This window comes from Schistocerca nitens, unplaced genomic scaffold (assembly GCF_023898315.1).
Source record: "Schistocerca nitens isolate TAMUIC-IGC-003100 unplaced genomic scaffold, iqSchNite1.1 HiC_scaffold_340, whole genome shotgun sequence".
NCBI classification, from domain to species: domain Eukaryota; kingdom Metazoa; phylum Arthropoda; class Insecta; order Orthoptera; family Acrididae; genus Schistocerca; species Schistocerca nitens.
In genome coordinates, this window is record NW_026045874.1 from 2147887 (window position 1) to 2165976 (window position 18090).

General features: G+C 42.6%; 1 long non-coding RNA gene and 1 other non-coding gene across 2 annotated transcripts in view; both read left to right on the forward strand.

Annotated features, from left to right (window-relative positions):
• Positions 1-18090, forward strand: part of LOC126227767 (uncharacterized) — a 183831-nt gene that overhangs the window by 151222 nt on the left and 14519 nt on the right. The window lies entirely within an intron of this gene.
• On the forward strand, positions 10905-10979 carry Trnas-uga (transfer RNA serine (anticodon UGA)). The gene has a single exon. It is a non-coding gene; the product is annotated as a tRNA-Ser (tRNA).

Sequence of the window (18090 nt, forward strand, 5' to 3'; positions counted from 1 at the left end):
ATCGCTTTAATGCGTTATGGATGTGGTTTAATTCCTCTTATTCATATGAAATGTCCCAAGAATTTTAGTTCCTTTCGCCCAAAATGTGATTTAGCGAGCTTAGTAGGTATTCCCTTGGTATAGAATTTCTCTATTGCTCTTGCAAGTAAATCACAATGTTCCTCCCAGGTTTCTGAAACAGTCAGTATATCTTGTACATAAATCAATAGCTCTTGTAACAACTTTCTCCCTAATGCTTGATATAATGCTCTTATAAACACTGATACTGATATGTTTAACCCAAATGGCAAAACTTTAAACTGGTAGACTTTCCGTCATATAGGAATGCAGTATAAGGTCTAGATTCTTTAGCTAATTTCACCTGCCAGTACCCATCTGTCAGATCCACAGAACTAAAGTAAGTTGCTTTTGCAAAACAAGCAAGTAGTTCGTTTATGCATATGGGACAATCTGTCTCCAGTTCAATGTGATGATTCCAGGTTCTCGCGTCTAATAATAGGCGCACACCTTCTGTTTCCTTTCTGACAACTAACAGTGGATTGTTGTATATGCTTGTGCTTCTTTCTATAACATTAGAAGCTAACATTTTATGTATTTCTTCCTGTACTTCCTGTTTTACATTGATAGGTACAGGGTAAGGTATACAGAAAAGAAAGGTTCTTTGCTTTTGATTTTAAAACTACACACATAATATCCTATATACCCTGGTTTGTCTGAAAATTCATCTGAATATTTGCATAATATTCCATATAGCTCTTCCTTTTGAGTAAGGGTTAACAACAGTTCAGATTCGTAAGCCTTAGCGTACAAATCAGCTTTCGCTATTAACCATAAATTATTAATCCCATTTAGTCCATGACATCGATCTGTCTTAAACAAGATCTCTCTATTAGGCTATAGTTATCTAGATTGCACTTGAAGAAATCACTCTGAAAGTCTGTTACCACCGCACATTTCATTAACCAATCTACTCCTAGTAATACTTGTGTATTTATTTTAGGGACTATTAACATGGTTTGTTCAAACACAAGTTGATCTATTTAAAATGTAATCATTGTTTCCCATTTCACTACATTACTCTAAGTGCCTGTAATACCTACAATATTTACTCCCGTAACAGGTAACTTAGGAAATTCCTTCATTCTTCCACATAAGTCATTCCTAGAAAATTGATACTTCGCTTCCTGAATCAATGTAAATTTCCACTCCTTGATTTCGTATTCCTCCGATTGCAATTGGTTTCCGTTGCACTTTTTCTAAATTTTCCTCTTTCGCTAATAACCAATCGTTAATAGGTGATATTTTACTTATATATGGGCCGAGTATTGTTCTGAGACATCCTGAATTCTGGCCGTTGACCTTGGATTTTTCTCGTTTTCCATCACTACGACCGGATACTGATTGGAACTTACTTCAACAGTACGGTGGTTTGCCCCATGTTATTTTGTTGCATATTTATTTGTTGGTTTTGAGGTGTAAACACCTGTGAATTGATGTTATCAATCTGAATTCTTCCCCCTCTAGGTTTGTGATTTAGACCATTATCCGTGCTGTGAACTGTTTCATTACTGCTTACTCTACAATAATTAGGTTCCTTTGCCCGCGGTAAGGAATTAGGAAAGGATATGTTATTTCTGTTCCCCGCATTTCGGTCATTCACTGAATAATTTTCATTTCTTTCAGTATTCAGTGTCTAAACCTACATTAAACATTAATAACTCATTCACGGTTTTCCACCCTCTGTACAATATTCCTTGTCGAACATGGTATGGTAAGCATCTAATGAGTACTTTCAGTAAGTGCATTTCATCTGTTGGATCATCTAAGTATTTAGTTTTTGTCAAATGCCATTACAGATACTTTTAATATGTGCCCCATGACTTATTGTATGGAGTAGGGTCTAATAACTTGAAGATCAATTTTTCCTGGATACTTGAAGACCAGTGCTTTCTCTTAAAGCTTTCTGAGACACAAATTCTTCTGCATGAGCATTTCCCCATTCCACTGCTTCTCCCAATACGTATCCTTATGTGAAATCTATTTTCTTTAAGTCATCCCAATTTTTGGGCAAAGATCTGGCAAACACTCGTAAAAAAATAAATTGGGTGTCCATCACTGTCTGGTTTGTACTTTGGAAATTGCTTTGCTAAATTAAACCCATTACCTATAGATAAACCCTCTATTACATCTTTAGTTACTCCTGTTATAGTTTAAGGTTTACAATTTTCTAATTTCTTTTTATTATTGTCTATTGCTTTCCATATTCTATCAAGTTCTTGTTTACTGTTAATTGTACCTTCCCCAGAAGTGATGTTGCCATTATTTATTTCTGTTTTGTCTTTTACTTCTTTTTCTACGAATAACTGTAAATGTTTCTCCAACTGTTGTATAGCATCAGGTGTTCCTGCTACAGCATTTTCCCGTATGGACGTGATTTGCTTATTTATGTCTGAAATACTAGTGCATACCGCTTGGAATCGGGAATTCACATTATTTACGTAGCCTGTCCGCTGTCTGGTTGTTAATCTATGTACACTTTCCTGTAAATGATCTGTTAACACTTGTTTAGCTACTTGTTGCACCTCTAATGGCACTGAGTCTCGTAATTCTTTTACTCTAGAATTTATTTCCATTATTTTAATGTTTTGATTATTAACTTGTGCATTAAAGTTAGATGCTAAGTTAGGTTTAACCTCTTGTATTTTATGGTTGAGTACATCATTGATTGATTTGGTAACTTGTTTCTTAATAGACTAAATTAGTTCTACTTGTTCCGCTCTCTGTCCTTCTCTGTATTTCTCTGCTTGTTTTTCAATCATACCTTTTAGTATTGCCTTATCCTTCTCTGCTTGTTCTTTAATTATGCTTTCCAGTATTGCTTTATCCTTCTCTGCTTGTTCTTTATTTATGCCTTCAAGAATCTATCTTAACTCCTCGTTTTGCATTGCTGTACTTCTTGTGATTGGCATACACTTTTCATTACTAATCAACAGTATTAATATTAAACCCTACACTCGCAGAAATGTATCAACTTTTTTTTTATGTTCACGGCTTACCCTTCTGCGGAACTGTGAACTGCGTGCTTGTTGTAGAACAGCCGAAGCCAGCGCTGAAGTTGAAGCCAATGTCTGCTCTTGCTGCCACTGTCTTCTTTTTTTTTTCTGTTTCAGGTATCCAACAGTAAATTATAGTTTCCATTCATTATGTGTTTACTAATCAGACAGTTCGTTCAAAAGAAGCTCTTAAATATTATTCTTCTTGATTCCTTGCTACGTGTGAGGTAAGACACTGTTGTTGATCGCTGGTTGTCAGGGGCAGCTTCTGTCTTCTATTCTTTGGAGTCGTAATTCTGGTTCAGATCAATTTTCTGCACTTAATTGCTGGTGCATTCTCCATTCGCCTTTTCCACGGTTACCATATGGGGTGTATTTTTCCGCTTTCTCCTGCTGATACATATTTTGTAGGGTTTGTGGTGGATCTTACACCAGCACTATGGGGAAGTTACATCCCTGGCTGGTACAGCAGGACAATATTTTGCCGACCCTGATACACCGCCAGAGGAAAGTCTCGTCTCAGAGTAGTTGTTCGGTGGTCTGAATCCTTCCGTGCCACCTCCCTGTCGATCCAACTGTGGTGAAGATACCTGGAATGTTTTTGCAAGTTCTCTCTACTGCACTACTAAATAAATAGCCACACTTATCACAAACGGGGTACATTGTGCCCAACATTTTCACTATTACTTTTAACAACACAACAAACATTTGCTACGGTAATACCATTCTCTTGAGAACATTCAAAAATGTCCGTATATCTGTACTTCAGGACCTGAGAGAGCAAACCAGATAAACAACTACTGTTGTTCAATTGTTCATTACGCCCTTGTTGGTGCGTCATTTACTCCATGGTTCTCGGATTCAGGCACTTGCTGCACTATGCCACAAATGACTCCCGTACGACCAGTGGTTGTTATACCATTTTACTGTTTACTGGTCACCTTCTCGCTGGCTCCACGACTGCTCCACATTCACTGCATACAAGAAAGGAAAACACACAGTTTCCCCTTTCTCACTACATTTCTTATTCAACTTACTCATGGGCACCTCTTGTCGACGGCTTTCCAGTGGTGTGTTGGGATGTTTATAAATATCTTGAAACGCTACACTAACCAACCTTGGAAATCATGACATAATTAGAATAAACAACATAGTTTATGCCAGTTGTTGTTACAACCACTGATAACATTTAATAATGGGCTGCTTACATTCTTTGCTTCGTAAACTCATGACACTATTTATAAAAGCCACAAATTGGAATTGCACACTAGAATTACTGTGATCATGAAAATAAACCAAGAACAGGATTCAGGTCTTTGTTTGAAACCTGAGGAGCATTCGAGCATTCATTGCATTTTGTACATGTATAGATGATAGTGTGTTCCAGTTTGTATTACTTGAACAGTGAATTGTGTTTTATACATCTCATGTACATTTGCAATCCATTTGGTTTGCATACAGGAGACATGTCAAAAATTTATAACACAGTTACAAAGGAAAACACAGGAGAATTGCTTCAATTTAACCCTTGTATCTCTGGAAAGATCAGTGAAATAAATGTTGGTGTCAGTAGTGTTCAGTTAAAGCCTGAAATTGTTAAAACTGAACAGAGCTCCAGGGCAATGTGAATCCCTGTCATATTCTATACTGAGCTAGTCCCCCTTCTAACTAAAATCTATTGGTCAAAAAGGGGTAGTAGAAGTGATGGATAAAATTACTGTCCAATACCCTTGACATAGATTTGTTGTATAATCTTAGAACATATTCTGAGCTCAAACATAATGAGGTATCTCAAACAGAAGACCACCTATGTGCCAACCGGCACGGATTCCAAAAACATCAAGGCAGCGATTTAGAGGCAGCATTTCTTGGTTTTTGAAAAGCATTTGTCTCACAGTCAGTACCAAACCTATGCTTATTGTTAAAAGTATGGTCATATGGGGCATCAAGTGAAACTTGATTGGATTGAGGACTTTCTGGTAGGGAGAACACATGTTGTCGTGGATGGAGAGTCATCTTCAGATAAAGAAGTGACTTTGGGTATGCCCCAGGGTAGTGTCGGGACCCTTGCTGTTCATGTTGTTTTTGACCTTGTGCACAATATTAATAGTAACCTGAGACATTTTGCAGATAATGCAGTTATCTATAGTAAAGTACCATCTGAAAGAAGCTACATAAATATTGTCATATCTTGATAAGATTTCATAGTAGTGTAAAGCTCTTGTTCCCAAAAATCTTATATATACAGGATTCATTTTTTTTCCTTGCAGAAAATTTGAGGGAGCCATCTGGAGGTGGCATTGAGGCAGCAACAACATACATCACAACCTGTCCGTGATGCGTCCGGCGCCATCACCACATACAGTTAAATTGTTGGCTACCCTCACCACATGTGGGGGTATCAGCGACTCCATAGCAGCATCCGGGCCCATCGTGGACGCTGTCCATGTCTGCTGGACCATCACAGGCGCATTGGTAGGTAGTGCTTGGCTGAGTGGAGAACAATAGAGAAAAGGAAAGGGCCCTTTGGTGCATTGGCAGGATAGAAGGTGTTTGTGTGCTGGACTGGGGTCAGGGGAAGGGATGAACATGCGGAGGACACGGACTAGCAAAGGTTGAGGACTGGGGGATCGCGGGAACGAAGAGTGTGTCATACGAAGTGTTCCCACCTGTCCAGTTCAGAAAAGTTGATCTCGGTAGGAAGGATCTACGTGATGCATTCCTTAGAGTGAAACACATTTTGTCGGATAGCATGATCAACAAATGTGTAGTCCAGCTGTCTCCTGACAACAGTATGGTGGTGGCCATTCATCCAGACAGACAGCTTGTCGTGCCTATTTAGAATGTAGCACAGTGGTTGCAGCTTAGTTTGTAGATCACACGGCTGCTTTGACAGGTGGCTCTGCCTTATGGGGTAGGAGATTCCAGTGACAAGACTGGAGCCAGGTGGTAGTGGAAGAATGTATGGGACAGGACATGCATCTGGGTCTATTACAGGGGCATTACAGGAAGATTCACTGGTTGGCAGAATACCACTGTGAGGATAGTGGATAAGACATTCCTCATTCCACGACACGAGGGGAAATCGAAACCCTGGTGGAGAATGTGATTGTTTCTCCAGTCGTCAGGGAAGAGCCCCTTTGTGACCAGACTGTGGATTTGTGAGCTGTGGGAGATGACTGGCGAGATCAGGCCTGGGAGATGTTTCTGGAAAAGGTGCGGAATGTAATTTAGAATGGTGTGGAATGGGTGGCAGCTGCCGAAGCGGATGTATTCTCGGTACTTTAGATGTGGATGGAGGTACCAATGTGGCCATCCTTGAGGTGGTGGTAGAGGTCAAGAATGGTGGCTTGTTGGATGGAGAAGGAACAGTGAAGTAAATGGGGAGAAGGTGTTGAGGTTCTGGATGAATGTCTGTAGGTGATTCTGTGGATAACCTTATTTCTTATCAGTCCTTTGCTCATTAGGTTAATCATTCCACTCAACAGATCGTGCACTACTTCACTTCACTTCACTTTCTGTGAGGATATCAATGTCATCAACTAATCTTCTCGTTGATATTCTTGACCCTGGATTTCAACCTCAACTCGGAAACTTTCTTTCATTACCATCCCCGTTTGTTCTGTATATAGATCGAACAATAGGGACAAATGACTACATCCCTTCTCTAACAGGAGTGCTCCATTCTTGGTATTCAATTCTTACTGCTATTTCCTGGTTATTATTGTTGCACACGTCAGCAACTGTTACGCCCACATTGCTAATGACAAATGGGAGGAAGGTGTCAGAACGGTCTGTTGCCGTAGGAATCTGGACAGGCAAGCAAAAGATTAGTGGAACAAGTGCACATTAAATAAATATATTGTACTCATCTTATCGCAGAGGAACTGCTGCACTATAGGCATCTTGAGGGTGATCGTGGGTAGGTTCAAGCAGAGGCCTGAAACATGTATGTGTCTCTTTAAAGTGAATGTTTGCCTGTAGAGTTAATAATCAACAACTTGGAGTAATGTTCAGCGTTAACTAGCAACATGAAACTGTCAGCAGAAGCACGAAACTAGAAGTAGAGGTAGAGGTTGGTGCCCATATTGCTGCCACTTGTAACACCATCCTGGTGGTCTTCATAAGTCAAGAACCTGGAGGAGGTTCTTCATTGGCAGCGGTGCTGGAAGTGCTGCTCGCAGGCACGCAGGAATCTTCGAGGTGCTGCCTCTGGCAGTATAGGAAACCTAAGATACTACACTCCCCCCCCCCCCCCTCCTCCCATAACCATGGTGGTGGTGGTGGTGGTGGTGGTGGTGGTGGTGGTGGTGGTGGTGGTGGTGGTGGTGGTGGTGGTGGTGGTGGGAGGGGGGGGGGGTTAGTAGGAAGCGATGAGGGAACAGGAGCTGATGCTACGGCTGGTGCCAGAGCTCGTGTCCACTTCCCGGTGATGGGTTTATGACTATACTAGAATGTCAGCTAAGAAATAAGGCAGAGGGCACTGCTCTGCACTTAGCGACAGTGCGAGGTCTTCTGTTGATGACCACAGCGAGATCTTGAAGTGGTCTGGCAGCCCCGTGGCTAGCTGCATAATGAAGAGAAATGGACACCTGTGGACATCCGCTGTCCCTGCTAGCCACCAGGTGGTGTGTGGCGGAGGGCACTATTCGCGCCGAAGTAATATCGCCCCCTCCGTTCCACTCGCGGATCTCGCGAGGGGATAAAAGACTGTCTGAATGCCTCAGTACGAGCTCTGATTTCCCTTATCTTTGAATGGTGATCATTGTGTGATATGAAAGTAGCTGGTAAAAATATATGCTCTACATCCTTGGCGAAAACCGGATTTTGGAATTTAGTGAGCAGCCCCTTCTGTTTAGCGCATCGTCTATCTGCAAGTGTGTCCCACCTCAAACTTTCTATGAGATTTGCAATACTCTTGCGATGGCTAAATGCACCAGTCACAAACCTTGGTGTTTTTCTTTGGACTTTCTCAATCTCTCGAATCAGACCCAACTGGTAAGGGTCCCACACAGATGAACAATACTCTTAAGACTGGATGAACAAAAGTATTGTAAGCAATTTCCTTTGTTGAAGGACTGTATCGCTTCAGGATTCTACCAATAAACCCCAATCTAGTGTTCGCCTTACCTGTTAATTTTGTAATCTAATCGTTACGTTTGAGATCATTTCGTATAGTCACACCCAGATACTTTATGTATGTTACCACTTCCAAAGACTGGACATTTATTTTGTACTCGTACATTAATGTGGATTTTTGCTTTGGTATGCGCAGTAGGTAACACATACTAATATTGAGAGATAAGTGCCATTCATTACGCCACATGTTTATTTTCTGCAAATCCTCATTGATTTGTTCACAATTTTTGTGTGATACTACTTTTCTGTAGACTACAGCATCATCGGCAAACAGTCAAATGGCGCTGTCAGTACGATCAACCAGATCATTTATGTAAATCGTAAAAAGCAGCAGACCTATTACACTGCCCTGGGCCACACCTGATGTTAGGCTTGTTTCTGTTGAAGTCTCCACATTCAGGACGACATACTGCTTTCTGTCTATTAGAAAACTTTCTATACAACCGCATATGTTGTCAGTTAGACTGTAAGCGCGCACTTTCAGGAGCAAGCGACAGTGGGGAACTGAGTCGAACGCCTTTTGAAAGTTCAAGTATATAATGCACAGAGGGGGCCAGTTGTGTCTCGCATGACCACTGTTCCCTAAAACAGTGCTGGTTTCTGCAGATGAGCTTCTCAGTCTAGAAAGGTCTTTATATGTGAACACAAAATATGTTCCACGATGGTACAACAAATTGATGTCCGTGAAATTGGCTGGTAATTATGTGCATCCGATTTTCTACCCTTTTTGTAAATTGCTGTGAGCTGGGCCTTCATCCAGCCGTGGAACTTTCCACTGTTCCATTGATTTCTGGTAGATGACGGATAAGAATGGTGCTATATTTGTAGCGTAGTCAACATAAAATATTACAGGGATACTGTCTGGACCAGATGCGTTCCTGGTATCTAAGGATAATAACTGTTTCACAATCCCAGATACACTAAACACTGTCAGCCATCCTTGCATTTGTTCGATAATTGAAAGGGGAATGGTACTGCAGTCCTGTACCATAAGTGAGTTTTTAAAAGCTAGGTTTAGAATTTCAACCTGCAGTTTATCATCATCTATCACATTACCTGTACTGTCAGCCAGAGAAGGTATTGAATTATTTGTAGCGTTCATAGATTTTATGTGTGACCAAAATTTTTGGGGGTTATTTTTAGAACCTGCAGGTATAATATTGCTTTCAAATTCGTTAACAGAATCTCTCCTTGACCTTTTGACAGCTGCTTTCATTGCGCATAATTTCTGTTTTTCAGAAGGGCGGTGACTATGTTTGAAACAACTGTGCAAAATTCTGTGCTTTCCCAGCAACTTCCTAATATGTTTGTTGAACCAAGGTGAATCCTTTCCCTGCCCTATATTTTTGCTAGGCACATATTTCCTAGCACGTATTGGACAATACCTTTAAATTCCAACCAGAGATGCTCAATATCTTTTTGTCCCATGGTGAATGCTTGGAGCTGACTATGAATATCTTCATTAATGACACTCTTATTTGCTTTTCCAAACAAGAAAACTCTAAACTATTTCTTTGGTTTTTTTTGCAACTTCCTCTGACATAGAAGCCACAGCCACATTATGGTCACTAATACCTTCTTGTAGATGAACTTCTTCAAAAAGTTCAGGTCTGTTCGTCGCCAAGATATCTAATAAGTTCTCATCTCATCCCAGAGCCCCAAGAAGCTGAAGGGTATGCAAACTGCATTACCTGGGCAGACCACAAACCCGAGAACATAGCATCAGTTACAGAATAACCCAATTTACAGGTGTGAAGTTGATTCAGGTGCACCCACCTCAATTTGCATGGACCTTCTGTCAAAATATGCAATTGCCAAGCAACATTATGACAATATCTTGTACCCAGCACTTCCGACCACTGTGTGATCTGAAAAAAAATTAGAAAAAAAAAGTTCATTGCGTTTATACATTGCCTTAGTGAGTGGAGCAGGTGCAGGCTGCTGTGGTGGCTGCAGCAACTAGAGCAAGGAGCGGTGTCACCGTCTGTGAAGCAACTCTGCTGGTGATGTGCTGTTGCGAAGTGTTAGAACGAGAAGAGAAGCAAATGTTGGTCCCCCATGTGGCAGGTGCGTAGTTTATCCGTCTTCCGCTTAAAAGTTCGAATAAAGCATTCTGCTTCTCCATTGGACTGCTGCACTTGGGATGCGATAAATCCCATTGGCTGTACAGAAGTCATCGAATTCTGCGGTCACAAATTGTGGTCCTTTGTCAGTCACAAGCAATGCTGGTAGACCTTCAAGGCAAAATATGGAATGCAAGGCTTGAAGATTGTAAAGCATCGTCGTAGAGGGTGTGGGAACCATAAAAGGAAAGGAAATTGCTGTACATTTCAGAGAAAGTCTGCCAATGAGTGTTCTGGTAGTGTCCGGCAAAATACAAATGCAAGTGCTGGCTTTCGCCAATCAAAGAACTGTTGTGGAGGGCCTGGCTTGTGTTCCGCACAAGTAAGGCACTGAATCCAGAATGAGATTTTCACTCTCCAGCAGTGTGTGCGCTGATACGAAACTTCCTGGCAGATTAAAACTGTGTGCCGGACCGAGACTCCAACTCGGGAGCTTTGCCTTTCGCGGGCAAGTGCTCTACCAACTGAGCTACCCAAGTACGACTCACGCACCGTCCTCACAGCTCTCGCAGGAGAGCTTCTGTAAAGTTTGGAAGGTAGGATGCGAGGTACTGGCGGAAGTAAAGCTGTGAGGACGGGGTGTGAGTCGTGCTTGGGTAGCTCAGTTGGTAGAGCACTTGCCCGTGAAAGGCAAAGGTCCCGAGTTCGAGTCTCGGTCCGGCATACAGTTTTAATCTGCCAGGAAGTTTCAAGGCTCTGAATAGTTACCTGCTGTACTTGGAAGTCCATGCCAAACCGCATACCATGTTGGTGAGCCAGTTGCTTGGTATGGGCTATGACTTAGTGACCCTGATGAAGCAGAATAAGAAAATGTCTTCAGAGGTCCTCTGGAATTGCCACACACAACTGTTCAGATTCAGTACACTGACACTTCATAGCACAGGCAAGTCATGCTGATATGCAAAGTCTCAACAAACGCCAGGCTACCAGTTTGTTTCACAGTGAGTGACCAATTGGTGTGGATGTAGTACAACATAATCCACATGTAGGGATCTGCTGTCATTGCCTGGGCAATCTTCTGGTTGTCTAAAGGAAACTGACAGACCTGTGACTCAGTGTGGCAACAAGACACTTCTGATGCTTCAAAGTCTGCACCCAGTGCCAAAGGAAGATGCAAAAGTGTGTGTGCATTGGCATGCTTTGTTGTGGGCCTGTGCATTATCTCGCGTTGTAGTGCTATAAGATGAGAGTCAAATGTTGCAGTTTATGTGCAGTGAAATTCTGAATGGGCTTAGCTGGGCTAAAAACTTACTGCAAAGGGTTGTGACCGGTGATCAAGTAGAACTTTCTTCTGCGCAAATACTGGTGAACTTTAGTCATTCCAGAGATGATGGCAGGAGGCTCCTTCTGTATTTCCAGATGGTAGCTCTGAGCTTTGTTAAGCAATTTGGAGCCAAAAGCTATTGATCTGTGAGTAGAACCAATCCTGCAGCAAAGGCATTAGTAGTCAAGACCATAGGTTTTGAAGGATCAAAATGAAAGAGGCAGTGATCACTGAGGAAAGAGTCTTTGAGTCGTCAAAAAGCAGGGTCACGTTCTTGGGACGACACAAAAGGTACATTCTTCAGCAAAGACAGTGCAGTGGTGCCGCAGTCGGAGCTGGATTTGGAGTAAAGCAGATGTAATACATCAGCTTGCCTAACACTGACTGCAGTTCTTTGGAGATCTGAGGCTACGAAGGACCTGCAAGTGTGACTACACCAGATGAACACCCTGAGAATTAATTACGTACCCCAAGTACTCGATCTCAGTTTGAAAAAACACACACTCAGGTCTATTGCATTTTAGGCCTCTTCTGATAACACTTGGCACAGGCTGTGCAATTTATAAAGGTGCTCATCTGCTTTGGGATCATCTAAACAATTTGTACACACAGACACAGGTGCAGCTAATTGTTCCAAACAGCACTGAAAAATTGGCGGTGTGGGTGCAATACCGAAAAGCAAATGAAGAAATTTGAGGAGTCCCTTATGTGTATTAATGACACACACCTGCTGTGATTGTTCATCTAAAGGAATCTGGAGGAAGGCATTGTGTAAATCAATCTTCTTCTTCCTTCTTCTTCTTCCATGGCACTGCAATCCAGAATTAACCTTGGCCTTCCCAATGAGCTTCCACCATCCATCACGGTCACATGCTACTCTCCTCCAGTTTTTTATCCGAGCTTCCATGTCTTCTCTCACTCCATCCAGCCAAATTGCTCCAGGTCGACCTCGCCCTCTTTGTCCTCCCGGATTATCAAAGAGAATCTTCTTTATCACCTCCGACTCCTCCATTCTTGACACATGACGTGCCCATGTTGTCCTTCTTGATGGTATGATTTTTTTTTTATAGGAGCATCAGCATATGTAGTGTACAATTCTGCATTGTACCTTTCCTCTGTTGTTCTGTGTCACACACAGGGCCAGTTATTCTCTGCAAAACTGTCCTCTCAAATATGTCGAGCAGCCTTGCATCGGTTTCTGTCAAGGCCCATGTTTCTACATCTACATCTACATTTATACTGCGCAAGCCACGCAACGGTGTGTGGCGGAGGGCACTTTACGTGCCACTGTCATTACCTCCCTTTCCTGTTCCAGCCTCGTATGGTTCGCGGGAAGAACGACTGCCGGAAAGCCTCCGTGTGCACTCGAATCTCTCTAATTTTACATTCGTGAGCTCCTCAGGAGGTATAAGTAGGGGGAAGCAATATATTGGATACCTCATCCAGAAACGCATCCTCTCGAAATCTGGACAGCAAGCTACACCGCGATGCAGAGCGCCTCTCTTGCAGAGTCTGCCACTCGAGTTTGCTAAACATCTCCGTAACGCTATCACGCTTACCAAATAACCCTGTGACGAAACGCGCCACTCTCCTTTGGATCTTCTCTATCTCCTCTGTCAACCCGACCTGGTACGGACCCCACACTGATGAGCAATACTCAAGTATAGGTGGAACGAGTGTTTTGTAAGCCACCTCCTTTGTTGATGGACTACATTTTCTACGGACTCCCCCCAATGAATCTCAACCTGCCACCCGCCTTACTAACAATTAATTTTATATGATCATTCCACTTCAAATCGTTCCGCACGCATACTCCCAGATATTTTACAGAAGTAACTGCTACCAGTGTTTGTTCCGCTATCATATAATCATACAATAAAGTATCCTTCTTTCTATGTATTCACAATACATTACATTTGTCTATGTTAAGGGTCAGTTGCCACTCCCTGCACCAAGTGCCTATCCGCTGCAGATCTTCCTGCATTTCGCTGCAATTTTCTAATGCTGCAACTTCTCTGTATACTACAGCATCATCCGTGAAAAGCCGCACGGAACTTCCGACACTATCTACTAGGTCATTTATATATATTGCGAAAAGCAATGGTCCCATAACACTCCCCTGTGGCACGCCAGAGGTTACTTTGTCTGTACACGTCTCTCCATTGAGAACAACATGCTGTGTTCTGTTTGCTAAAAACTCTTCAATCCAGCCACACAGCTGGTCTGATATTCCGTAGGCTCTTACTTTATCAGGCAACGGTGCGGAACTGTATCGAACGCCTTCCGGAAGTCAAGGAAAATGGCATCTACCTGGGAGCCTGTATGTAATATTTTCTGGGTCTCATGAACAAATAAAGTGAGTTGGGTCTCACACGATCGCTGTTCCCAGAATCCAAGTTGATTCCTACAGAGTAGATTCTGGGTTTCCAGAAACGACATGATACACGAGCAAAAAACATGTTGTAAAATTCTACAACAGATCGACGTCAGAGATATAGGTCTATAGTTTTGCGCATCTGCTCGACGACCCTTCTTGAAGACTGGGACTACCTGTGCTCTTATCCAATCATTTGGAACCTTCCGTTTCTCTAGAGACTTGCGGTACACGGCTTTCCAAAGCGAAAGTGAGAACCATTGGATAAATAGTGAATTTTGTTGGGCTACTGAGGAGACTTGACTGGAATAAATCACTAAAGGAAAAATATATCTTATTTGCTGATATCAGTCTAATCTTAGTTACAGTTGAGATCTCATTAAAGCAAGTGACTGTGGAACCAAGATACTTGAAAATGTGTTTAAAATGTGTATCCATTCACACTGAAAGTTGACGGCATATTCGTTGATATGCTTCCCCACAGGCCATGTATTTAGTTTTATCTTCATTTACCATAAGACCCATCTTCTTCCTTGCTTGACTTAAGGCTGTAGAAGCTTCTTTCAGTTCTGGTACTGTCCATAGTATGTTTTCTATGTCATCTGCATGTGCTAAAATCTGTGCTATTTTTTATTTCTAGGGGGTTTGAGTAATTTCCTCAAATTCGAATGCAGATTCTTACGTCGGACATCATAATTTTAACCATTCTCAGGAGCTTTCCATGTATCCCTATCTCCTGTAATGCATGAAACAACTAGTTTCTATTGATGCTGTCGTATGCAGCCTTAGTAAATAAAGAGGTGATATTTGACAGTTTTCTCCAAAATTTGGCGCAGGTTGAAAATGTGATGTATCGTTGACCTCCCTCATTGAACTCCGCTAGTACCTTGTACCCCAGGTTCAGGAGGGTGATTCCACAGTGGTTTCTAAACTCCATTCAGTTGACCTTTTTATCTATGGGACATAATATTCCTTCATTCCATTCATCTGGTATCCTCTCCTGTTCCCATATGAGAGTGATAAGTTTAAACAGAGACTGCTCTAACGTTGTTCCTCCACATTTTAACAATTCTACTGGAATGCTATCAGTGCAGGGAGCCTTGTTGTTCTTCAGTTTCTGTAAAGGTTTTTAGAACTATTCAGGGGTTCAATGTTGCCTTAGTCTGCACAAATACACCATTTGCCTGAAGGCTTCTTGACAAAGTACTAACTGGCCCTGATGGATGCCACAGTGAAAGTTCCAAGCAGCCTTTTCCCAGAGCACGTGTAGTATAGTGTGAGGCCTGAAGAAGTGAGGCTGTGCATTGTCTTTAGTGGTCACATGCACAGCAGAATTAAAAGCTTTGTCTGAGCTGTCACCGAACAAGTCTTTGAATTCAGCACACAATTGACCGACACTGTCCTTGAAAACAAAATTAGCGACAGACAACACATTTGTAGAACACACACACACATACACACACACACACACACACAAATCCAAACAAATCATGGTCAGACATATTTGCACTGTTCCGTGAACGTATACCCAGAAGTTTGTCTTTTGCAAATTCTTGTATGTGGAAGGAAGGTTGCAAGAACCTAGCACTGGAATGTTAATTCCGTTACATGGTGTAAGTGTAATGTATGATTTGTGCAGCTGGACTTGCTAAGATGATCAGAAGCATTGAGACAGGGAAAGAAACAGACAGTCTTAGCTTATTGCAACTGAATAGTGCAGCCACCTATTACAAGGTCCACAAAAAGCTGCGTTGTGCTAAAGAAAATGCCACTGATTTCATGATTTGTAAACTACCACTCGTCTCTTCCACACTAGAAGTTCTGTTTGGTTCAGGATGCACAACATGTACAACAAAATTTGATTTCTGTGGGTGTATATTAGGAGAGGGAGGCTTCTCTTCCTGTAAGCAGACCGCTTGAACATGTCCGTTCTTGCCACCTGAAAAACAAGGTGCATTTCGTGGCAGGTAGAAGCTATGCTTATGAGCTAAGAAGCAGTGCGGGCGAGCTTTCATGCCAGTACCTTGCTGGCCTGGCTGTTTATGTGACTGGCTGTCTGAGCCCACTATCTGAGTCCTTGGAAGGCTGTCGCCCACTGTCTGTCTGTCCTGACTGCTTGTTTAGTCTGAAAACTTGGACCTGGCAGCAACCTCCTGAACTTTCTCATCACAATAGTCATTCAGAACCTGGATTAAACCCCGATAATTCAAAAGTTCTGGCCGTGAAGTGGGGAATACTTAGGAGCACAATTAATAGACCAACACACTGGTTGCTGATAAGAAAAAAGATTGTTTAACAGTAACTGGTACTTGGTGTTCAGATAGGTGAGCTTCCGACTGAGCCAAGTACTCAACCCCGTCCTCTGTTTTTTAAATCCTTCGAATGGGTGAAATGGAGGCGCTAATGATGGCTCCATAAATTGTGGTGCTGCCGTAGTTTGTGGCGTCTTATTGACAGTCTCATTGGCTGCCATCTGCATTTGAATGAAGCCCTCAGCATCTCGATGAGCTGCGTCATTTGTTGTGTTTGTAACTGAAGGGGACACGTTAGATCGAGCATCGGTGCCAAAGGCACTCGAAATTGTGGTGCTGCTAATTGCAAGTTGGGTGTGCGTGGGGCTTGGGGTAGTGGGTTACCCGTAGCAAAGCAAGTGGCAGTTCAAACAAGCAAACGGAACAAAAGTGGTAAGCGTGGATCTGAGACAGAAATGTCCAGAAGCACAAATGGTAGAAAAACCAACAAAAATGTCCAGAAAGTGGTAACAATTAGGCGACAAACGGAGGAAAATGACACGTCATCGTAGGTTTGACAAAGTTCATCGCCAGATTTGTCATGTGTCAGCAACTGTTAGGCCTGGGACAAATAGGTGGAAGGTGGCCTGAAGATATGTCGCCATAGGAATCTGGATGGATGAGCAAAAGATTGGTGGACACAAATGCATTTTAAATAAATATGTTGTAGTCGACTTAGTGCAGAACAACTGCTGCACTGTTGGCAACTTGTGAGAGATCGTGGCTAGCTATAAGCAGAGGCGTGACATGAGCGGCACGCAAGTGCACTGAATGTTTGCCAGTGAAGTTAACTATCGACGACTTGAAATAATGTTTGTCACCAACTAGCAACAGGGAACTTTCATTAGAAGCGCAGAACAAAAGGTAGAAGTAGTCTGGTGCTCAGATGGCGGCCGCTTGTAACACTGTCTGGGTGGTCTCCATTGGTTGGCTGCGTGGAGGTTCTTATTTGGCAGGGTGATGAAAGCACTGCTTGTGGTGCCCACAGTAATCTTAGAGCCGCCAGCTCTGGCCATATTGATAACCTACGGTACTGCAGTTATTATACGTACTGTGTAAGAGGACGATCAAAATGTTTCCATTTGAAAGCTGTACAGTCCAGAATTGTGTGCCAGTTGGGTGAAATTGCCACGAGCACTGAGGCAGTCATCCCACCGACATACCGGGCTGGGGAAACCGATTCGGTGAAACACCATTTGCTGCTGCATGAAGAAGTCTGTAACTGCCTGCTGGACATCCTCAACTGACAGGAATTGTCGATGCTTCACAGTTGTTTTTAAGGGCAGAAGGTGTGACGATTGCACGGGGAGAGGTCAGGACTATTGGACGGGTGCTATAGTGTGTCCCACTTGAGGTGGTGTAACTTCTGCTTTAAGACATTTGCGACATAGGGATATGGGTTACGAGGCAACAGTGCCTCGTGTTGCAATTTTCCCAGACGTTTTGCCTTATTTGTATTTAGTAATTTCTCCAGTGTTGCACAGAACCGTTCTCCAGTGAGGGAGACACCAGGTTCCTTGAAATCAATAAGCAGTGGGCTCTGGTAATTAAAGAACAGGATGAGTATCTCTTCTTCAGCAGATGGCTGGCTCTCGAACTTGAACTTGACGGGGTGAGGGAACAGTGGATGACGCCATTCCATTGTCGACGTTTTCGACTCCGGTTCCCAGTGGCAGCACCAGCTTTTGTTGCCTGCTACAATGCACTCGAGGAGTGTGTTGCCTTCAACATTGTCCCAGAGCAACATAGGGGATAGTTGACTTCTGACATGCAAAAATACAGAAATTATATCTGATGTGATAAAACAGCAGGCCAAAAAATTTTCTGGAAAGAATTGCATGCATAT